General features: G+C 42.4%; 2 protein-coding genes across 2 annotated transcripts in view; one reads left to right on the forward strand and one right to left on the reverse strand.

Moving 5' to 3' along the window:
* The window catches only part of LOC148479705 (uncharacterized), an 88,252-nt gene extending 87,147 nt beyond the window's left edge, over nucleotides 1–1,105 (reverse strand). The window contains exon 1 of the mRNA XM_088454419.1: nucleotides 1,011–1,105. The gene's annotated coding sequence lies outside the window, so the exon portion shown is untranslated. The remainder of the gene's footprint in view (nucleotides 1–1,010) is intronic.
* A 149-nt stretch (nucleotides 1,106–1,254) lies between these two features.
* Nucleotides 1,255–25,606, forward strand: part of LOC148479706 (uncharacterized) — a 55,411-nt gene continuing 31,059 nt past the window's right edge. Inside the window, exon 1 of the mRNA XM_088454413.1 lies at nucleotides 1,255–1,283. The gene's annotated coding sequence lies outside the window, so the exon portion shown is untranslated. The remainder of the gene's footprint in view (nucleotides 1,284–25,606) is intronic.

A 25,606-nucleotide genomic window follows, 5' to 3' on the forward strand; every position in this document is an offset into this window, starting at 1 on the left:
AGAGGAGGGGATAAGAGCAGCAGTACAGGGGTATGGAGGAGGGGATAAGGGCAGCAGTACAGGGGTATGGAGGAGGGGATAAGGGCAGCAGTACAGGGGTATAGAGGAGGGTATAAGGGCAGCAGTACAGGGGTATAGAGGAGGGTATAAGGGCAGCAGTACAAGGGTAAAGAGGAGGGGATAAGAGCAGCAGTACAGGGGTATAGAGGAGGGGATAAGGGCAGCAGTACTGGGGTATAGAAGAGGGTATAAGGGTAGCCGTACAGGGCTATAGAGGGTATAAGGACAGCAGTACAGGGGTATAGAGGAGGGTATAAGGGTAGCTGTACAGGGGTATAGAGGAGGGGATAAGGGCAGCCGTACCAGGGTATAGAGGAGGGTATTAGGGCAGCAGTACGGGGTATAGAGGAGGGTATAAGGGTAGCCGTACAGGGGTATAGAGGAGGGTATAAGGGCAGCAGTACCGGGGTATAGAGGAGGGTATAAGGGCAGCAGTACCGGGGTATAGAGGAGGGTATAAGGGCAGCAGTACAGGGGTATAGAGGAGGGTATAAGGGCAGCAGTACAGGGGTATAGAGGAGGGTATAAGGGCAGCAGTACCGGGGTATAGAGGAGGGTATAAGGGCAGCCGTACCGGGGTATAGAGGAGGGTATAAGGGCAGCAGTACCTGGGTATAGAGGAGGGTATAAGGGCAGCAGTACAGGGGTATAGAGGGTATAAGGGCAGCAGTACCTGGGTATAGAGGAGGGTATAAGGGCAGCAGTACCTGGGTATAGAGGAGGGTATAAGGGCAGCAGTACAGGGGTATAGAGGAGGGTATAAGGGCAGCAGTTCAGGGGGATAGAGGAGATAATAGGATATATTGGATGTATATATACATATAGGAGCTGGGTAATAGCTATGAGGGGGGTACATCTTGTGTGTTACTTGTGTGTGACATGTGTGTTACATGTGTGTGACATGTATGTGAGCTCTCTGTGTATATATAGGATCAGATGTCACTAGGTACCTGTATAGGCTCTCACCCCGACAGTCACCGCTTCTCGTCACCCGGAAACTGTTACACAGCCTACTTCCTGTCTGTGCGTTCCACCTGACATCCGCTCTGTGCGTTCCAATTTACTTCCTGTCGTTGAGTTCCACTTTTCATTGTTGTGCGTTCCACCTAACGTCCGGGTTATGCGGTCCACTAGAGTTCCGTATAGCGTTCCAAAGTCCGATAAAGGCTCCATCTCTACATCCTGGTGACTGAACCTGAGACAGAGGAGACTTTTGAAAGCCGGTAATAGTGTGACCATTATTATACAGGGGGAGCAGCCTGTGGTGTCCTGTTATTATTATTATACAGAGGGAGCAGCCTGTGGTGTCCTGTTATTATTATACAGGGGGGCAGCCTGTGGTGTCCTGTTATTACTATACAGAGGGAGCAGCCTGTGGTGTCCTGTTATTATTATTATACAGAGGGAGCAGCCTGTGGTGTCCTCTTATTATTATTATTATACAGAGGGAGCAGCCTGTGGTGTCCTGAGATTATTATTATTATTATTATTAATATTATACAGGGGGAGCAGCCTGTGGTGTCCTGTTATTATTATTATTATACAGGGGGAGCAGCCTGTGGTGTCCTGTTCTTATTATTTTACAGGGGAAGCAGCCTGTGGTGTCCTGTTATTATTATTATTATACAGGGGGAGCAGCCTGTGGTGTCCTGTTATTATTATTATACAGAGGGCGCAGCCTGTGGTGTCCTGTTATTTTTATTTCTACTTCAGGGTCCATAGGGTATCCACAGGATACCTTGGGGTATAGGTGTGACGTCAGTCGCAGGGCACCAAAGAGTTAAGCTTTCAGCCTCCCAGGATGCACTAGGTCCCCCTCCTATACCCCGCCCCCGGGCCAAGGCACCTCAGTTTAGTTTGGTGCCCGGCCGGAGTCGGGTGCACCTGTTGGAGTGGGGGCTAGAAGAGCCCCTGAAGCTTATTCTTCATGCAGCTGTGGCTGCACAACTGGATGAACAGCATGGACAGTCAGTCCTGACGTCCATGCTGTCTTCCCTACACCCCGCCGGTACCAGAACGCCGGTACTGATCCGGGGATGCTGGTGGGCGTCTGGGGTCACAGCTAGCGGTGACCCCAGATGCTCCGGACCATGGCCGGATTCAAGGGGGACAGAGGTAAGCAGCGGGGTCCCGCGGTGGGTCCCCGCTGATCACATGGTCCTAAGTCCCCAGGCAGGGGGCTCCCTGGGGACTGGCTGCAGCGTGGAGCCAGGTACTGAACCTGCGCTTTCCACTACCCCCTGGGACAGCGGATCGCAGCAGAGCGGTAGCGCTGCGGCGTCCCAGGGGTTAAATGCATGCCAGGGGAGCGCGCCTTCCCTGTCTCACAGCCGGCGCCTCCCCCGCTGCACACAGCCCTCTCTGCACTGTGCTGACTGGTCCTGTGTCAGCGCTCCTCCCCCAGGCCAGCTTCTCTCTGCTCCTCGGCGGCCATCTTCTCTGCAACGCATGGTGAACGCTGCTGGAAGTCTGGAAGGAAGCATCGTGGTCTGGGTCCCCCCGCATACCTCTCCTCCGCTGTGGCTCAGGTCTGTGTATGCAGCGCTGTGTCCTACCAGGCCCTGTGTCTGTGTAGTTGAGTGATCAGCGCTGTTAGTGCAGGAATTGTTATTTCTCTGCATTGTATGTGACTGTGCTAGCGCTGCCTGTAACTATTCTTCACTAAACTGTCAGCTTTATTACTGTCCCTGTTCTTTCTGCTAAAGCCCTTGCGGTGCGGTGCTGCAGGGTGGTCTCTCGCCTATTTAATACTTAATTGGTGAGAGAGGTCACATACGTGGTGCCATCATGTCTGAAAGTGATTTTCCCCTCCGGCTACAGTGTACCACGTGCAAAGTACCGTTAGCGGAGGGGGAGGGTAGCGCGGAGGGCCTTTGCCGGCAGTGTTGTCCATGGCGCGGCCTATTACGGTTACAGCACCGGTACAGGAGCCGCCCTGGGCTTGTTTCGCTCAGGCGTTAACAGCTTTAGTGGGCCAGTTAGCTCCGCAGCCCGCGTTTACTCCGATGGGTTTGTCCCAGCAGTCTGTGGTGTCGTCACCCATGCAGGGGTTCCCACGACAATTGGTGGTACCCCACAGTCTCCCTATTTCCCCGCTCCCGGGTTCTCAGGAGCCAGCGTGGGTTAACTCCCTGACGAGTTCTTTACAGCACTTGTCGGATGTATTGCAAGGGGAGTCTGTGATGCGGCCTCATAAAAGGCCGGTGGCGTCTCTGTCCGCTCCTTATGAGGATGACGAAGGGACGTCTGATGATGGGGAGATTCTGGATCCTTACGATCAGGAACCTTTCCATACTAAGGACGCTGATGCTAAGTCCAAAGTATATATTCCTGGACTTATTCGGGCGGTCCGCACAGCCTTGGTGATTGAGGACGAAGTTCCCCCAGCGGCTAAATCTAAGTATGCCTTTTTCAAAGATGTGAAGGGCGATGCCACAGTCTTTCCTCTTTCGGGTCAGTTGGTGGACCATTTAGAGGAGGCGTGGAAACAACCTGGCAAAAGATACCAGCCGCAGAGACGCCTGGCGGTGGCTTATCCGTTCGCGGATAATTATTTTGCTAAGTGTGAATCCCCTCCACAGGTGGATTCTCACGTGACCCGTCTTGTCCGTAGTGCCACATTGCCGATGCCATCCATGTCCTCCCTTAAGGATGCTACGGACCGCAAGGTAGACATCTGCCTGAAGTCCGCTTATTCCCTTGCAGGGGGGGCAGCACGGCCGGCTATGGCCATTTGCTGGGTTGCCAGAGCGATGGAGCGCTGGGCGGATTCATTAGAGGCTTCTTTTGAATCCGACTGTCCGGCCGAACAAGCGGAGTTGATTGGCAATCTCCGTGATTCGGCCACCTACATCAACGAGGCGGCTCTAGACATTAGTACTCTGGTGTCTAGAATTTCTTCAGCAGCGGTAGCTGCTCGTCGCACCTTGTGGCTGCGATCCTGGAAGGCGGACGCAGATCCAAGAAAGGTTTGGAAGCGTTGCCGTTTACCGGAGAAGTTCTCTTCGGTCCGGATCTGGATAAGATTGTGGCCACGCTGGCGGCAGCCAAATCTGCTTGTCTCCCGTCGGCCGCTGCTCCTTCTGGTTCTGGACCATCGTCCTTTCGGTCATCTAGGGCCCAGGGCAGGCCCAAACCACAGTCGTTTCCTCGACAGGCTGGCCCTAAGAAATCGGGCAAGCCCCGGAAACAGGCATGGAGTACCAGACGTCCGGCCCCCAAGCCAGATGACAAGCCTGCGGCCTGACGGTCCGGGTCTCCCCTTGGGGGATCCCAGGGTGGGAGGCCGCCTGCTGCAGTTCTCCCGGTGTTGGTCGTTCACTACGACAGACACTTGGGTTCTGGAGGTGGTCTCTCACGGGTACGCCCTCTCCTTCCGGCACAGACCCCCGGCTCGATTCTTCACCACGGGTCTACCATCAGACCGGAACAAGGCTACGGAGCTGCGGAAGGTATTGCACACTATGCTCCAGGCTGGAGTTATAGTGCCTGTTCCATTCTCCCAGAGGGGCCAGGGTTTCTATTCAAATCTATTTTTGGTACAGAAACCCAATGGGTCATATCGTCCGATTCTCAACCTCAAAGCACTCAACAAGTCTTTGCGGGTCCCGAAGTTTCGGATGGAGACCCTACGGTCCATCATTCTGGCGCTGGAACCTGGGGACTACATGGTGTCATTGGACATACAGGACGCTATGGCGGTCATGGCGGCTTCTCTGCGGCTGCAAGGAGTCCGCATGTTGCCGTACTTGGACGACCTGTTATTGGTGGCAGGATCTCCAGAGCTCCTGTTACACCACTTGGACCTGACCATTGCACTGCTGCAACGGCACGGCTGGCTAATTAACTGGCAGAAGTCCACTCTAATCCCGTCTCGGAGGATTCTGCATCTTGGAGCCTTATTGGACTCGGGACAGCAAAGGATCTTCGTGACGGAGGACAAGATCTCTGCTTTACAGTCAAGGGTGCGCAGTTGTCTGCACAGCCGCCGGGTGTCCTTACACTCGGCGATGAGGTTACTGGGCTCCATGGTGTCGGTGTTCGACATGGTGGAATACGCCCAGTTTCACTCTAGACCTCTGCAGCACCTGATCCTGTCCAAGTGGAACGGGCTGCCTCAGTCTCTGAAGTTCCAGACGATTGTGCTCACCCCGGAGGTTCGCCTGTCCCTTGCGTGGTGGTTAAAGATGACCCACCTCAACAAGGGACGTCCGTTCTGGGTTCCAAATTGGGTCCTGTTGACAACGGACGCCAGTCTTCGAGGCTGGGGAGCAGTTTCGGGTCCACACTTGTTCCAGGGCAGGTGGACACCGACAGAAGCGGAGCTTCCAATAAATATCTTGGAACTCCGTGCGGTCTTCAATGCTCTCCTGCAGGCACAGCGGTTTCTCCAGGGTCACCCGGTGCAGGTCCAGTCGGACAATGCTACCACCGTGGCCTACATAAACAGGCAAGGAGGAACTCGCAGTCGGGCGGCTCTCGTAGAGGTCTCTCGGATCCTGGTTTGGGCGGAGCGCAATCTTCCGGCCATATCAGCGGTCTTCATCCCGGGAGTGCTAAATTGGGAGGCGGACTTTCTAAGTCGCCAGGACGTTCATCCAGGGGAATGGTCCCTGCACCCGGACGTTTTTCAACTACTGGTGGACAGGTGGGGTCTTCCAGAAATCGACCTCATGGCGTCCCGGCACAACAACAAGTTGCCGGTGTACGGGTCTCGCACAAGAGACGAAGGGGCGTCTCTGGTGGATGCTCTGTCCGTCCGGTGGACGTTCAGGTTCGCATACCTGTTCCCTCCGGTCTCCCTTCTTCCACGGGTAATCCGGAAATTCAAACAGGAAGGAGGGACGCTCCTGTTGATAGCTCCCGCGTGGCCCAGACGGCACTGGTTCTCAGACCTTCAGGGTCTGTCCGTGGACAGTCCTCTGCGGTTGCCGCTACGACCGGACCTTCTGTCTCAGGGTCCTTGTCTTCACCCGGACCTGACTCGGCTGTCTTTGGCGGCGTGGCTGTTGAGACGGCCATGCTGAGGTCCTGGGGGTTTGCCAGCTCTATGCTGTGTACCATGTTACGAGCTCGGAAACCGTCTTCCGCGAGGATATACCATCGCGTGTGGCATACGTTCTTCCAGTGGTGTCGACCGAGAGGTTATGCACCGCGGGAGTTTCGTCTGTCTCGGATTCTCGCCTTCCTGCAAGCGGGACTAGATCATGGGCTTCGCCTTGCTTCTTTGAAGGTACAGGTTTCGGCCCTATCTGTCTGGTTTCACCGTAGGATTGCTACAATCCCGGATGTGCGCACCTTTATGCAAGGTGTTCTCCGTATTCAGCCGCCCTTTGTTCCACCTGTGGCGCCTTGGGATTTGGCTGTGGTCCTGAGGACTCTCCAAGGACCGCCGTTTGAACCACTGGGCTCAGTGGATATTAAATGGCTAACAGCTAAGACTGTTTTCCTTCTGGCCGTTGCTTCAGCCAGACGTGTTTCTGAGTTAGGGGCTCTTTCTTGTAGACCCCCTTTCTTGGTTTTTTTCATGGGAACAGGGCAGTGCTCCGCACTCGGCCCGAGTTTCTCCCCAAAGTTGTTTCCCAGTTTCAGGTTAACGAGGAAATAGTTGTTCCGGCCTTTAACTCACCGGGTCTTTCCGTGGGTGAGGCCTCTTTGGATGTTGTGCGGGCCTTAAGGACTTATGTGGACCGCACTTCTTTGTTTAGGAAGTCGGACGCTTTGTTGTCCTCTATGGCTTCTGTAAAAAGGGTTGGCCTGCTTCAAAGCAAACTTTGGCAGCCTGGATCCGTATGGCTATTTCTGAAGCTTATCTTCATGAAGGCCTACCGGTCCCTCCTTCTCTGAAGGCTCATTCCACTAGGTCTGTGGGTCCTTCGTGGGCAGCTTGACGTGGTGCCTCGGCAGTTCAGATCTGCAAGGCTGCTACGTGGTCTTCTGTCCATACCTTCGTGAGGTATTACAGGTTTGACACCTTCGCCTCTCAGGATGCTTCCTTCGGGCGGCGGATTCTCCTTTCTGCACAGGAGCGTCCCCACCCTTAAAGGATACTGCTTTGGGACATCCCCAAGGTATCCTGTGGATACCCTATGGACCCTGAAGTAGAAAATATGAGATATGGTAAGAACTTACCCTTGTTATCTCTATTTCTACGAAGTCCATAGGGTTCCACAGGACTCCCGCCCTGTCGCACCTGTGCTGCAGATGGGCTTTGCTCTGGTCACCGGTTTTCCGTCTCCCTCTGGTGAGAATGTGATTCTTGTATGTGTCCAGATCTTTGTTCTCTCTCTTCCTTCTCCTCCTCCGGCCTATGGCTTGGTAACTAACTGAGGTGCCTTGGCCTGGGGGCGGGGTATAGGAGGGGGACCTAGTGCATCCTGGGAGGCTGAAAGCTTAACTCTTTGGTGCCCTGCGACTGACGTCACACCTATACCCCAAGGTATCCTGTGGAACCCTATGGACTTCGTAGAAATAGAGATAACAAGGGTAAGTTCTTACCATATCTCATATTATTTCAGGGGGAGCAGCCTGTGGTGTCCTGTTATTATTATTATACAGGGGAAGCAGCCTGTGGTGTCCTATTATTATTATTATTATACAGGGGGAGCAGCCTGTGGTATACTGTTATTATTATTATTATACAGGGGGAGAAGCCTGTGGTGTCCTGTTATTATTATTATACAGGGGAAGCAGCCTTTGGTGTCCTGTTATTATTATTAATATTATACAGGGGGAGCAGCCTGTGGTGTACTGTTATTATTTTTATACAGTGGAAGCAGCCTGTGGTGTCCTATTATTATTATACTGGTGGAGCAGCCTGTGGTGTACAGTTATTATTATTATACAAGGGGAGAAGCCTGTGGTGTACTGTTATTATAATTTATATACAGGGGAGCAGCCTGTGGTTTTCTGTTATTTTTATTATACAGAGGGAGCAGCCTGTGGTGTCCAATTATTATTATACAGGGGGAGCAGCCTGTGGTGTACAGTTATTATTATTTTTATACAGGGGGAGAAGCCTGTGGTGTCCTGTTATTATTATTATTATTATTATACAGGGGGAGAAGCCTGTGGTGTCCTGTTATTATTATTATTATTATTATTATTATTATTATACAGGGGAAGCAGTCTGTGGTGTCCTATTATTATTATTATTATTATACAGGGGGAGCAGCCTGTGGTGTACTGTTATTATTATTATACAGGGGAAGCAGCCTGTGGTGTCCTATTATTATTATACAGGGGGAGCAGCCTGTGGTGTACAGTTATTATTATTATTATACAGGGGGAGAAGCCTGTGGTGTACTGTTATTATAATTTATATACCGGGGAGCAACCTGTGGTGTTCTGTTATTATTATTATACAGAGGGAGCAGCCTGTGGTGTCCAACTATTATTATACAGGGGGAGCAGCCTGTGGTGTCCTGTTATTATAATTTATATACAGGGGGAGCAGCCTGTGATGTACTGTTGTTATTATTATTATTATTATACAGGGGGAGCAGCCTGTGGTGTACAGTTATTATTATTATTATTATTATTATTATTGTTATTATACAGGGGGATAAGCCTGTGGTGTCCTGTTATTATTGTTATTATACAGGGGAAGCAGCCTGGGGTGTCCTATTATTATTATTATTATTATTATACAGGGGAAGCAGCCTGTGGTGTCCTGTTATTATTATACAGGGGGAGAAGCCTGTGGTGTCCTATTATTATTATTATTATTATACAGGGGAAGCAGCCTGTGGTGTCCTATTATTATTATTATTATTATACAGGGGGAGCAGCCTGTGGTGTACTGTTATTATTATTATTATTATTATACAGGGGGAGCAGCCTGTTGTGTACTGTTATTATAATTTATATACAGTGGAGCAGCCTGTGGTGTCCTGTTATTATTATTATACAGAGGGAGCAGCCTGTGGTGTCCAATTATTATACAGGGGAGCAGCCTGTGGTGTCCTGTTATTATTATTATACAGAGAGAGCAGCCTGTGGTGTCCTGTTATTATTATTATTATATAGGGGAAGCAGCCTGTGGTGTCCTGTTATTATTATTATTATTATTATTATACAGGGGGAGCAGCCTGTGGTGTCCTGTTATTATTATACAGGGGGAGCAGCCTGTGGTGTACAGTTATTATTATTTTTATGCAGGGGGAGAAGCCTGTGGTGTCCTGTTATTATTATTATTATTATTATTATTATTATACAGGGGGAGAAGCCTGTGGTGTCCTGTTATTATTATTATTATTATTATTATTATTATTATTATACAGGGGAAGCAGTCTGTGGTGTCCTATTATTATTATTATTATTATTATTATTATTATACAGGGGGAGCAGCCTGTGGTGTACTGTTATTATTATTATACAGGGGAAGCAGCCTGTGGTGTCCTATTATTATTATACAGGGGGAGCAGCCTGTGGTGTACAGTTATTATTATTATTATACAGGGGGAGAAGCCTGTGGTGTACTGTTATTATAATTTATATACCGGGGAGCAACCTGTGGTGTTCTGTTATTATTATTATACAGAGGGAGCAGCCTGTGGTGTCCAACTATTATTATACAGGGGGAGCAGCCTGTGGTGTCCTGTTATTATAATTTATATACAGGGGGAGCAGCCTGTGGTGTACTGTTGTTATTATTATTATTATTATTATTATTATTATACAGGGGGAGCAGCCTGTGGTGTACAGTTATTATTATTATTATTATTATTATTATTGTTATTATACAGGGGGATAAGCCTGTGGTGTCCTGTTATTATTGTTATTATACAGGGGAAGCAGCCTGGGGTGTCCTATTATTATTATTATTATTATTATTATTATTATTATTATTATTATACAGGGGAAGCAGCCTGTGGTGTCCTGTTATTATTATACAGGGGGAGAAGCCTGTGGTGTCCTGTTATTATTATTATTATTATTATTATTATTATTATTATTATACAGGGGAAGCAGCCTGTGGTGTCCTATTATTATTATTATTATACAGGGGGAGCAGCCTGTGGTGTACTGTTATTATTATTATTATTATTATTATTATACAGGGGGAGCAGCCTGTTGTGTACTGTTATTATAATTTATATACAGTGGAGCAGCCTGTGGTGTCCTGTTATTATTATTATACAGAGGGAGCAGCCTGTGGTGTCCAATTATTATTATACAGGGGAGCAGCCTGTGGTGTCCTGTTATTATTATTATACAGAGAGAGCAGCCTGTGGTGTCCTGTTATTATTATTATATAGGGGAAGCAGCCTGTGGTGTCCTGTTATTATTATTATTATTATTATTATTATTATTATTATACAGGGGGAGCAGCCTGTGGTGTCCTGTTATTATTATACAGGGGGAGAAGCCTGTGGTGTCCTGTTATTATTATTATTATTATTATTATTATTATTATACAGGGAGAGCAGCCTATGGTGTTCTGTTATTATTATTATACAGAGGGAGGAGCCTGTGGTGTCCTGTTATTATTATTATTATACAGGGGGAGACGCCTGTGGTGTCCTATTATTATTATTATTATTATTATTATTATACAGGGGAAGCAGCCTGTGGTGTCCTGTTATTATTATACAGGGGGAGAAGCCTGTGGTGTCCTGTTATTATTATTATTATTATTATACAGGGGAAGCAGCCTGTGGTGTCCTATTATTATTATTATACAGGGGGAGCAGCCTGTGGTGTACTGTTATTATTATTATTATTATACAGGGGGAGCAGCCTGTTGTGTACTGTTATTATAATTTATATACAGTGGAGCAGCCTGTGGTGTCCTGTTATTATTATTATACAGAGGGAGCAGCCTGTGGTGTCCAATTATTATTATACAGGGGAGCAGCCTGTGGTGTCCTGTTATTATTATTATACAGAGAGAGCAGCCTGTGGTGTCCTGTTATTATTATTATTATATAGGGGAAGCAGCCTGTGGTGTCCTGTTATTATTATTATTAATATTATACAGGGGGAGCAGCCTGTGGTGTACTGTTATTATTATTATTATTATTATTATTAAACAGGGAGAGCAGCCTATGGTGTTCTGTTATTATTATTATACAGAGGGAGGAGCCTGTGGTGTCCTGTTATTATTATTATACAGGGGGAGACGCCTGTGGTGTCCTGTTATTATTATTATTATACAGGGGAAGCAGCCTGTGGTGTCCTGATATTATTATTATTATACAGGGGGAGAAGCCTGTGGTGTGCTGTTATTATTATACAGGGGGAGCATCCTGTGGTGTCCTGTTAATATTATTATACAGGGGGAGCAGCCTGTGGTGTCCTATTATTATTATTATACAGAGGGCGCAGCCTGTGGTTTCCTGATATTATTACTATTATTATACAGGGGGAGAAGCCTGTGGTGTCCTGTTATTATTATTAATATTATACAGGGGGAGCAGCCTGTGGTATACTGTTATTATTTTTATACAGTGGAAGCAGCCTGTGGTGTCCTATTATTATTATACTGGTGGAGCAGCCTGTGGTGTACAGTTATTATTATTATACAAGGGGAGAAGCCTGTGGTGTACTGTTATTATAATTTATATACAGGGGAGCAGCCTGTGGTTTTCTGTTATTTTTATTATACAGAGGGAGCAGCCTGTGGTGTCCAATTATTATTATACAGGGGGAGCAGCCTGTGGTGTACAGTTATTATTATTTTTATACAGGGGGAGAAGCCTGTGGTGTCCTGTTATTATTATTATTATTATTATTATACAGGGGGAGAAGCCTGTGGTGTCCTGTTATTATTATTATTATTATTATTATTATTATTATTATACAGGGGAAGCAGTCTGTGGTGTCCTATTATTATTATTATTATTATACAGGGGGAGCAGCCTGTGGTGTACTGTTATTATTATTATACAGGGGAAGCAGCCTGTGGTGTCCTATTATTATTATACAGGGGGAGCAGCCTGTGGTGTACAGTTATTATTATTATTATACAGGGGGAGAAGCCTGTGGTGTACTGTTATTATAATTTATATACCGGGGAGCAACCTGTGGTGTTCTGTTATTATTATTATACAGAGGGAGCAGCCTGTGGTGTCCAACTATTATTATACAGGGGGAGCAGCCTGTGGTGTCCTGTTATTATAATTTATATACAGGGGGAGCAGCCTGTGATGTACTGTTGTTATTATTATTATTATTATTATACAGGGGGAGCAGCCTGTGGTGTACAGTTATTATTATTATTATTATTATTATTATTATTGTTATTATACAGGGGGATAAGCCTGTGGTGTCCTGTTATTATTGTTATTATACAGGGGAAGCAGCCTGGGGTGTCCTATTATTATTATTATTATTATTATTATACAGGGGAAGCAGCCTGTGGTGTCCTGTTATTATTATACAGGGGGAGAAGCCTGTGGTGTCCTATTATTATTATTATTATTATACAGGGGAAGCAGCCTGTGGTGTCCTATTATTATTATTATTATTATACAGGGGGAGCAGCCTGTGGTGTACAGTTATTATTATTATTATTATTATTATTATTATTATTATTATTATTGTTATTATACAGGGGGATAAGCCTGTGGTGTCCTGTTATTATTGTTATTATACAGGGGAAGCAGCCTGGGGTGTCCTATTATTATTATTATTATTATTATTATTATTATACAGGGGGAGCAGCCTGTTGTGTACTGTTATTATAATTTATATACAGTGGAGCAGCCTGTGGTGTCCTGTTATTATTATTATACAGAGGGAGCAGCCTGTGGTGTCCAATTATTATACAGGGGAGCAGCCTGTGGTGTCCTGTTATTATTATTATACAGAGAGAGCAGCCTGTGGTGTCCTGTTATTATTATTATTATATAGGGGAAGCAGCCTGTGGTGTCCTGTTATTATTATTATTATTATTATTATTATTATTATTATACAGGGGGAGCAGCCTGTGGTGTCCTGTTATTATTATACAGGGGGAGCAGCCTGTGGTGTACAGTTATTATTATTTTTATGCAGGGGGAGAAGCCTGTGGTGTCCTGTTATTATTATTATTATTATTATTATTATTATACAGGGGGAGAAGCCTGTGGTGTCCTGTTATTATTATTATTATTATTATTATTATTATTATTATACAGGGGAAGCAGTCTGTGGTGTCCTATTATTATTATTATTATTATTATTATTATTATTATACAGGGGGAGCAGCCTGTGGTGTACTGTTATTATTATTATACAGGGGAAGCAGCCTGTGGTGTCCTATTATTATTATACAGGGGGAGCAGCCTGTGGTGTACAGTTATTATTATTATTATACAGGGGGAGAAGCCTGTGGTGTACTGTTATTATAATTTATATACCGGGGAGCAACCTGTGGTGTTCTGTTATTATTATTATACAGAGGGAGCAGCCTGTGGTGTCCAACTATTATTATACAGGGGGAGCAGCCTGTGGTGTCCTGTTATTATAATTTATATACAGGGGGAGCAGCCTGTGGTGTACTGTTGTTATTATTATTATTATTATTATTATTATTATACAGGGGGAGCAGCCTGTGGTGTACAGTTATTATTATTATTATTATTATTATTATTATTATTATTGTTATTATACAGGGGGATAAGCCTGTGGTGTCCTGTTATTATTGTTATTATACAGGGGAAGCAGCCTGGGGTGTCCTATTATTATTATTATTATTATTATTATTATTATTATTATACAGGGGAAGCAGCCTGTGGTGTCCTGTTATTATTATACAGGGGGAGAAGCCTGTGGTGTCCTGTTATTATTATTATTATTATTATTATTATTATTATTATTATACAGGGGAAGCAGCCTGTGGTGTCCTATTATTATTATTATTATACAGGGGGAGCAGCCTGTGGTGTACTGTTATTATTATTATTATTATTATTATACAGGGGGAGCAGCCTGTTGTGTACTGTTATTATAATTTATATACAGTGGAGCAGCCTGTGGTGTCCTGTTATTATTATTATACAGAGGGAGCAGCCTGTGGTGTCCAATTATTATTATACAGGGGAGCAGCCTGTGGTGTCCTGTTATTATTATTATACAGAGAGAGCAGCCTGTGGTGTCCTGTTATTATTATTATATAGGGGAAGCAGCCTGTGGTGTCCTGTTATTATTATTATTATTATTATTATTATTATTATTATACAGGGGGAGCAGCCTGTGGTGTCCTGTTATTATTATACAGGGGGAGAAGCCTGTGGTGTCCTGTTATTATTATTATTATTATTATTATTATTATTATTATACAGGGAGAGCAGCCTATGGTGTTCTGTTATTATTATTATACAGAGGGAGGAGCCTGTGGTGTCCTGTTATTATTATTATTATACAGGGGGAGACGCCTGTGGTGTCCTATTATTATTATTATTATTATTATTATTATTATTATTATACAGGGGAAGCAGCCTGTGGTGTCCTGTTATTATTATACAGGGGGAGAAGCCTGTGGTGTCCTGTTATTATTATTATTATTATTATTATTATACAGGGGAAGCAGCCTGTGGTGTCCTATTATTATTATTATTATTATACAGGGGGAGCAGCCTGTGGTGTACTGTTATTATTATTATACAGGGGGAGCAGCCTGTTGTGTACTGTTATTATAATTTATATACAGTGGAGCAGCCTGTGGTGTCCTGTTATTATTATTATACAGAGGGAGCAGCCTGTGGTGTCCAATTATTATTATACAGGGGAGCAGCCTGTGGTGTCCTGTTATTATTATTATACAGAGAGAGCAGCCTGTGGTGTCCTGTTATTATTATTATTATATAGGGGAAGCAGCCTGTGGTGTCCTGTTATTATTATTATTAATATTATACAGGGGGAGCAGCCTGTGGTGTACTGTTATTATTATTATTATTATTATTAAACAGGGAGAGCAGCCTATGGTGTTCTGTTATTATTATTATACAGAGGGAGGAGCCTGTGGTGTCCTGTTATTATTATTATACAGGGGGAGACGCCTGTGGTGTCCTGTTATTATTATTATTATACAGGGGAAGCAGCCTGTGGTGTCCTGATATTATTATTATTATACAGGGGGAGAAGCCTGTGGTGTGCTGTTATTATTATACAGGGGGAGCATCCTGTGGTGTCCTGTTAATATTATTATACAGGGGGAGCAGCCTGTGGTGTCCTATTATTATTATTATACAGAGGGCGCAGCCTGTGGTTTCCCGATATTATTACTATTATTATACAGGGGGAGAAGCCTGTGGTGTCCTGTTATTATTATTATTATACAGGGGGAGCAGCCTGTGGTGTCCTGTTATTATTATTATACAGGGGAAGCAGCCTGTGCTGTACTGATATTATTATTATTATTATTATACAGGGGGAGCAGCCTGTGGTGTCCTGTTATTATTATTATACTGGGGGAGCAGCCTGTGGTGTCCTGTTATTATTATTATACAGAGGGCGCAGCCTGTGGTGTCCTGTTATTATTATTTTACAGGGGGAGCAGCCTGTGGTGTCCTGTTATTATTATTATACAGGGGAAGCAGCCTGTGGTGTCCTATTATTATTATTATTCAGTGGGAGCAGCCTGTGGTGTACTGCTTTATTATTATTATTATTATTATACAGGGGGAGAAGCCTGTGATGTCCTGTTATTATTATTATACAGGGGAAGCAGCCTGTGGTGTCCTGTTATTATTATTAATATTATACAGGGTGAGCAGCCTGTGGTGTACTGTTATTATTATTATACAGAGGGAGCAGCCTGTGGTGTACTGTCATTATTATTATACAGGGGGAGAAGCCTGTTGTGTACTATTATCATTATTATACAGGGGAAGCAGCCTGTGGTGTACTTTTATTATTATTATACAGGGGAAGCAGCCTGTGGTGTCCTATTATTATACAGGGGGAGCAGCCTGTGGTGTACAGTTATTATTATTATTATACAGGGGAAGCAGCCTGTGGTGTCCTATTATTATTATTATTATTATTATTATACAGGGGAAGCAGCCTGTGGTGTCCTGTTATTATTATTATACAGGGGGAGAAGCCTGTGGTGTCCTGTTATTATTATTATTATACAGGGGAAGCAGCGTGTGACGTCCTATTATTATTATTATTATTATTATTATTATTATTATACAGGGGGTGCAGCCTGTGGTGTACTGTTATTAAAATTATTATTATTATACAGGGGGAGAAGCCTGTGTTGTCCTGTTATTATTATTATTATTATTACTAATATTATTATTATTATAATTATACAGGGGGAGCAGCCTGTGGTGTACTGTTATTATTATTATAAAGGGGGAGAATCCTGTGGTGTCCTGTTATTATTATTATACAGGGGGAGAAGCCTGTGGTGTCCTGTTATTATTATTATTATACAGGGGAAGCAGCCTGTGGTGTCCTATTATTATTATTATTATTATTTTACAGGGGGAGCAGCCTGTGGTGTACTGTTATTATTATTATTATACAGGGGGAGCAGCCTGTGGTGTACTGTTATTATCATTTATATACAGGGGAGCAGCCTGTGGTGTCCTGTTATTATTATTATACAGAGGGAGCAGCCTGTGGTGTCCAATTATTATTATACAGGGGAGCAGCCTGTGGTGTCCTGTTATTATTATTATACAGAGGGAGCAGCCTGTGGTGTCCTGTTATTATTATTATACAGGGGAAGCAGCCTGTGGTGTCCTGTAATTATTATTATACAGGGGAAGCAGCCTGTGGTGTCCTATTATTATTATTAATATTATACAGGAGGAGCAGCCTGTGGTGTACTGTTGTTATTATTATTATTATTATTATTATTATACAGGGAGAGCAGCCTATGGTGTTCTGTTATTAAAATTATACAGAGGGAGGAGCCTGTGGTCTCCTGTTATTATTATTAATATACAGGGGGAGACGCCTGTGGTGTCCTGTTATTATTATTATTATACAGGGGAAGCAGCCTGTGGTGTACTATTATTATTATTATTATTATACAGGGGGAGCAGCCTGTGGTGTCCTGATATTATTATTATTATACAGAGGGAGAAGCCTGTGGTGTGCTGTTATTATTATTATACAGGGGGAGCAGCCTGTGGTGTCCTGTTATTATTATTATACAGAGGGCGCAGCCTGTGGTGTCCTGATATTATTACTATTATTATACAGGGGGAGAAGCCTGTGGTGTCTTGTTATTATTATTATTATACAGTGGGAGCAGCCTGTGGTGTCCTGTTATTATTATTATACAGGGGAAGCAGCCTGTGCTGTCCTGTTATTATTATACAGGGGGAGCAGCCTGTGGTGTCCTGTTATTATTATTTTACAGGGGAAGCAGCCTGTGGTGTCCTGTTATTATTATTATACAGGGGGAGCAGCCTGTGGTGTCCAGTTATTATTATACAGAGGGCGCATCCTGTGGTGTCCTGTTATTATTATTTTACAGGGGGAGCAGCCTGTGGTGTCCTGTTATTATTATTATACAGGGGATGCAGCCTGTGGTGTCCTATTATTATTATTATACAGGGGGAGCAGCCTGTGGTGTATTGTTATTATTATTATTATACAGGGGAAGCTGCCTGTGGTGTCCTGTTATTATTATTAATATTATACAGGGGGAGCAGCCTGTGGTGTACTATTATTATTATTATACAGAGGGAGCAGCCTGTGGTGTCCTATTATTATTATTATACAGGGGGAGAAGCCTGTGGTGTACTATTATCATTATTATACAGGGGAAGCAGCCTGTGGTGTACTGTTATTATTATTATACATGGGGAGCAGCCTGTGGTGTCCTGATATTATTATTATTATACAGGGGGAGCAGCCTGTGGTGTACTGTTGTTATTATTATTATTATACAGGGGGAGCAGCCTGTGGTGTCCTGTTATTATTATTATACAGGGGAAGCAGCCTGTGATGTCCTGTTATTATTATTATACAGGGGGAGCAGCCTGTGGTGTCCTGATATTATTATTATTATTATTATTATTATACATGGGGAGAAGCCTGTGGTGTCCTGTTATTATTATTATACAGGGGGAGCAGCCTGTGGTGTCCTGTTATTATTATTATTTTACAGGGGGAGCAGCCTGTGGTGTCCTGTTATTATTATTATACAGAGGGCGCAGCCTGTGGTGTCCTGATATTATTATTATTATTATTATTATACAGGGGAAGCAGCCTGTGGTGTCCTGTTATTATTATTATACAGGGGGAGCAGCCTGTGGTATCCTGTTATTATTATTATACAGAGGGCGCAGCCTGTGGTGTCTGTTATTATTATTTTTCAGGGGGAGCAGCCTGTGGTGTCCTGTTATTAATATTATACAGGGGAAGCAGCCTGTGGTGTCCTATTATTATTATTGTTATACAGGGGGAGCAGCCTGTGGTGTACTGTTATTATTATTATTATACAGGGGGAGAAGCCTGTGGTGTCCTGTTATTATTATTATACAGGGGAAGCAGCCTTTGGTGTCCTGTTATTATTAATAATATTATACAGGGGGAGCAGCCTGTAGTGTACTGTTATTATTATTATATAGGGGAAGCAGCCTGTGGTGTCCTATTATTATTATACAGGTGGAGCAGCCTGTGGTGTACAGTTATTATTATTATTATTATACAAGGGGAGAAGCCTGTGGTGTACTGTTATTATAATTTATATACAGGGGAGCAGCCTGTGGTTTTCTGTTATTATTATTATACAGAGGGAGCAGCCTGTGGTGTCCAATTATTATTATACAGGGGGAGCAGCCTGTGGTGTACAGTTATTATTTATTTTTATACAGGGGGAGAAGCCTGTGGTGTCCTGTTATTATTATTATTATTATTATACAGGGGGAGAAGCCTGTGGTGTCCTGCTATTATTATTATTATTATTATTATTATTATTATTATTATTATTATACAGGGGAAGCAGTCTGTGGTGTCCTATTATTATTATTATTATTATTATTATTATACAGGGGGAGCAGCCTGTGGTGTACTGTTATTATTATTATTATTATTATTATTATTATTATACAGGGAGAGCAGCCTATGGTGTTCTGTTATTATTATTATACAGAGGGAGGAGCCTGTGGTGTCCTGTTATTATTATTATTATTGTACAGGGGGAGACACCTGTGGTGTCCTGTTATTATTATTATTATACAGGGGAAGCAGCCTGTGGTGTCCTATTATTATTATTATTATTATTATACAGGGGGAGCAGCCTGTGGTGTGCTGTTATTATTATTATACAGGGGGAGCAGCCTGTGGTGTCCAGTTATTTTTATTATACAGGGGGAGCAGCCTGTGGTGTCCTGGTATTATTATTATTATACAGAGGGCGCAGCCTGTGGTGTCCTGATATTATTACTATTATTATACAGGGGGAGAAGCCTGTGGTGTCCTGTTATTATTATTATTATACAGGGGGAGCAGCCTGTGGTATCCTGTTATTATTATACAGGGGAAGCAGCCTGTGCTGTCCTGTTATTATTATTATACAGGGGGAGCAGCCTGTGGTGTCCTGTTATTATTATTATACAGGGGGAGCAGCCTGTGGTGTCCTGTTATTATTATTATACAGAGGGCGCAGCCTGTGGTGTCCTGTTATTATTATTTTACAGACAGAGCAGCCTGTGGTGTCCTGTTACTTATTATACAGGGGAAGCAGCCTGTGGTGTCCTATTATTATTATTATACAGGGGGAGCAGCCTGTGGTGTACTGCTTTATTATTATTATTATACAGGGGGAGAAGCCTGTGATGTCCTGTTATTATTATTATTATACAGGGGAAGCAGCCTGTGGTGTCCTGTTATTATTATTAATATTATACAGGGGGAGTAGCCTGTGGTGTACTGTTATTATTATTATACAGAGGGAGCAGCCTGTGGTGTCCAATCATTATTATTATACAGGGGGAGAAGGCTGTGGTGTACTATTATCATTATTATACAGGGGAAGCAGCCTGTGGTGTACTGTTATTATTCTTATACAGCGGAAGCAGCCTGTGGTGTCCTATTATTATTATACAGGGGGAGCAGCCTGTGGTGTACAGTTATTATTATTATTATTATTATTATACAGGGGGAGAAGCTTGTGGTGTACTGTTATTATAATTTATATACAGGGGAGCAGCCTGTGGTGTTCTGTTATTATTATTATACAGAGGGAGCAGCCTGTGGTGTCCAATTATTATTATACAGGGGGAGCAGCCTGTGGTGTCCTGTTATTATAATTTATATACAGGGGGAGCAGCCTGTGGTGTACTGTTGTTATTATTATTATTATACAGGGGGAGCAGCCTGTGGTGTACAGTTATTATTATTATACAGGGGGAGAAGCCTGTTGTGTCCTGTTATTATTATTATACAGGGGATGCAACCTGTGGTGTACAGTTATTATTATTATTATACAGGGGGAGAAGCCTGTGGTGTACTGTTATTATTATTATTATTATTATTATTATTATTATACAGGGGAAGCAGCCTGTGGTGTCCTATTATTATTATTATTATTATACAGAGGGAGCAGCCTGTGGTGTCCAATTATTATTATACAGGGGGAGCAGCCTGTGGTGTCCTGTTATTATAATTTATATACAGGGGGAACAGCCTGTGGTTTACTGTTGTTGTTATTATTATTATTATTATTATTATTATTATACAGGGGGAGCTGCCTGTGGTGTACAGTTATTATTATTATTATTATTATTATTATACAGGGGGAGAAGCCTGTGGTGTCCTGTTATTATTATTATTATTATACAGGGGAAGCAGCCTGTGGTGTCCTATTATTATTATTATTATACAGGGGGAGAAGCCTGTGGTGTCCTGTTATTATTATTATTATACAGGGGAAGCAGCCTGTGGTGTCCTATTATCATTATTATTATTATACAGGGGAAGCAGCCTGTGGTGTCCTGTTATTATTATACAGGGGGAGAAGCCTGTGGTGTCCTGTTATTATTATTATTATACAGGGGAAGCAGCCTGTGGTGTCCTATTATTATTATTATTATTATACAGGGGGAGCAGCCTGTGGTGTACTGTTATTATTATTATTATTATTATACAGGGGGAGCAGCCTGTGGTGTACTGTTATTATAATTTATATACAGGGGAGCAGCCTGTGGTGTCCTGTTATTATTATTATACAGAGGTAGCAGCCTGTGGTGTCCAATTATTATTATATAGGGGAGCAGCCTGTGGTGTCCTGTTATTATTATTATACAGAGGGAGCAGCCTGTGGTGTCCTGTTATTATTATTATTATTATACAGGGGAAGCAGCCTGTGGTGTCCTGTTATTATTATTATTATTATTATTATACAGGGGGAGCAGCCTGTGGTGTACTGTTGTTATTATTATTATTATTATACAGGGGGAGAAGCCTGTGGTGTCCTGTTATTATTATTATTATTATTATTATACAGGGGAAGCAGCCTGTGGTGTCCTATTATTATTATTATTATTATTATTATTATTATACAGGGGGAGTAGCCTGAGGTGTCCTGCTATTATTATTATACAGAGGGAGCAGCCTGTGGTGTACAGTTAATATTATTTTACAGGGGGAGAAGCCTGTTGAGTCCTGTTATTATTATTATACAGGGGAAGCAGCCTGTGGTGTACTATTATTATTATTATTATTATTATTATACAGGGGGAGCATCCTGTGGTGTACTGTTATTATTATTATACAGGGAAGCAGCCTGTGGTGTCCTATTATTATTATACAGGGGGAGCAGCCTGTGGTGTACAGTTATTATTATTATACAAGGGGAGAAGCCTGTTGTGTCCTGTTATTATTATTATACAGGGGAAGCAGCCTGTGGTGTACAGTTATTATTATTATTATTATACATGGGGAGAAGCCTGTGGTGTACTGTTATTATTATTATTATTATTATTATTATACAGAGGGAGCAGCCTGTGGTGTCCAATTATTATTATACAGGGGGAGCAGCCTGTGGTGTCCTGTTATTATAATTTGTATACAGGGGGAGCAGCCTGTGGTTTGCTGTTGTTATTATAATTATTATTATTATACAGGGGGAGCAGCCTGTGGTGTACAGTTATTATTATTATTATTATTATTATTATTATTATTATTATACAGGGGGAGAAGCCTGTGGTGTCCTGTTATTATTATTATTATACAGGGGAAGCAGCCTGTGGTGTCCTATTATTATTATTATTATACAGGGGGAGAAGCCTGTGGTGTCCTATTATTATTATTATTATTATTATTATTATTATTATACAGGGGAAGCAGCCTGTGGTGTCCTGTTATTATTATACAGGGGGAGAAGCCTGTGGTGTCCTGTATTATTATTATTATACAGGGGAATCAGCCTGTGGTGTCCTATTATTATTATTATTATTATTATACAGGGGGAGCAGCCTGTGGTGTACTGTTATTATTATTATTATTATTATTATACAGGGGGAGCAGCCTGTGGTGTACTGTTATTATAATTTATATACAGGGGAGCAGCCTGTGGTGTCCTGTTATTATTATTATGCAGAGGGTAGCAGCCTGTGGTGTCCAATTATTATTATACAGGGGAGCAGCCTGTGGTGTCCTGTTATTATTATTATACTGAGGGAGCAGCCTGTGGTGTCCTGTTATTATTATTATTATTATTATTATTATTATACAGGGGAAGCAGCCTGTGGTGTCCTGTTATTATTATTATTATTATTATTACTATTATTATTATTATTATACAGGGGAAGCAGCCTGTTGTGTCCTATTATTATTATTATTATTATTATACAAGGGGAGTAGCCTGAGGTGTCCTGTTATTATTATTATACAGAGGGAGCAGCCTGTTGTGTACAGTTATTATTATTATACAGGGGGAGAAGCCTGTTGTGTCCTGTTATTATTATTATACAGGGGAAGCAGCCTGTGGTGTACTATTATTATTATTATTATTATTATTATTATTATTATACAGGGGGAGCAGCCTGTGGTGTACTGTTATTATTATTATACAGGGTGAGCAGCCTGTGGGGTCCTATTATTATTATTATTATTATACAGGGGAAGCAGCCTGTGGTGTCCTGTTATTATTATTATTATACAGGGGGAGAATCCTGTGGTGTCCTGTTATTATTATTATTATTATTATACAGGGGAAGCAGCCTGTGGTGTCCTATTATTATTATTATTATAATTATAATACAGGGGGAGCAGCCTGTGGTGTCCTATTATTATTATACAGGTGAGCAGCCTGTGGTGTACAGCTATTATTATTATTATTATACAGGGGGAGCAGCCTGTGGTGTCCTGTTATTATTATTATTATACAGAGGGAGCAGCCTGTGGTGTCCAATTATTATTATACAGGGGAGCAGCCTGTGGTGTCCTGTTATTATTATTATACAGAGGGAGCAGCCTGTGGTGTCCTGTTATTAATATTATACAGGGGAAGCAGCCTGTGGTGTCCTGTTATTATTATTATACAGGGGGAGCAGCCTGTGGTGTACTGTTGTTATTATTATTATTATTATTATTATTATTATTATTATAATACAGGGGGAGAAGCCTGTGGTGTCCTGTTATTATTATTATTATTATTATACAGGGGAAGCAGCCTTTGGTGTCCTATTATTATTATTATTATTATTTATTATTATTATTATACAGGGGGAGTAGCCTGAGGGGTCCTGTTATTATTATTATACAGAGGGAGCAGCCTGTGGTGTACAGTTATTATTATTATAGAGGGGGAGAAGCCTGTTGTGTCCTGTTATTATTATTATACAGGGGGAGCAGCCTGTGGTGTACTGTTATTATTATTATACAGGGGAAGCAGCCTGTGGTGTCCTATTATTATTATACAGGTGAGCAGCCTGTGGTGTACAGCTATTATTATTATTATACAGGGGGAGAAGCCTGTGGTGTACTGTTATTATAATTTATATACAGGGGGAGCAGCCTGTGGTGTACTGTTGTTGTTATTATTATTATTATTATTATTATTATTATTATTATTATTATTATACAGGGGAGAAGCCTGTGGTGTCCTGTTATTATTATTATTATTATACAGGGGAAGCAGCCTGTGGTGTCCTATTAATATTATTATTATTATTATACAGGGGGAGAAGCCTGTGATGTCCTGTTATTATTATTATTATACAGGGGAAGCAGCCTGTGGTGTCCTATTATTATTATTATTATTATTATTATTATTATACAGGGGAAGCAGCCTGTGGTGTCCTGTTATTATTATTATTATACAGGGGGAGAAGCCTGTGGTGACCTGTTATTATTATTATTATTATACAGGGGAAGCAGCCTGTGGTGTCCTATTATTATTATTATTCTTATACAGGGGGAGCAGCATGTGGTGTACTGTTATTATTATTATTATTATTATACAGGGGGAGCAGCCTGTGGTGTACTGTTATTATAATTTATATACAGGGGAGCAGCCTGTGGTGTCCTGTTATTATTATTATACAGAGGGAGCAGCCTGTGGTGTCCAATTATTATTATACAGGGGAGCAGCCTGTGGTGTCCTGTTATTATTATTATACAGAGGGAGCAGCCTGTGGTGTCCTGTTATTATTATTATGCATGGGAAGCAGCCTGTGGTGTCCTGTTATTATTATTATACAGAGGAAGCAGCCTGTGGTGTCTTGTTATTATTATTAATATAATACAGGGGGAGCAGCCTGTGGTGTACTGTTGTTATTATTATTATTATTATTATTATACAGGGGGAGCAGCCCATGGTGTTCTGTTATTATTATTATTGTACAGAGGGAGGAGCATGTGGTGTACTGTTATTATTATTATACAGGGGAAGCAGCCTGTGGTGTCCTATTATTATTATTATTATTATTATTATTATTATTATACAGGGAGAGAAGCCTGTGGTGTCCTGTTATTATTACTATACAGGGGGAGCAGCCTGTGGTGTCCTGTTATTATTATTATACAGGGGGAGCAGCCTGTGGTGTCCTGTTATTATTATTATACAGAGGGCGCAGTCTGTGGTGTCCTGTTATTATTATTATGCATGGGAAGCAGCCTGTGGTGTGCTATTATTATTATACAGGGGGAGCAGCCTGTGGTGTCCTGTTATTATAATTTGTATACAGGGGGAGAAGCCTGTGGTGTCCTGTTATTATTATTATACAGGGGAAGCAGCCTGTGGTGTCCTGTTATTATTATTAATATTATACAGGTGGAGCAGCCTGTGGAGTACTGTTATTATTATTATACAGAGGGAACAGCCTGTGGTGTCCTATTATTATTATTATTATTATACAGGGGGAGCAGCCTGTGGTTTACTGTTATTATCATTATTATACAGAGGGAACAGCCTGTGGTGTACTGTTATTAATATTATTATACATGGGGAGAAGCCTGTGGTGTACTGTTATTATTATTATACAGGGGGAGCAGCCTGTGGTGTACTATTATTATTATTATACAGGGGAAGCAGCCTGTGGTGTCCTATTATTATTATACAGGTGGAGCAGCCTGTGGTTTACAGTTATTATTATTATTATAAAAGGGGAGAAGCCTGTGGTGTACTGTTATTATAATTTATATACAG

The sequence above is a fragment of the Taudactylus pleione genome, unplaced genomic scaffold, assembly GCF_031769625.1.
Source record: "Taudactylus pleione unplaced genomic scaffold, aTauple2 ptg000614l, whole genome shotgun sequence".
Classification (NCBI taxonomy): Eukaryota; Metazoa; Chordata; class Amphibia; order Anura; family Myobatrachidae; genus Taudactylus; species Taudactylus pleione.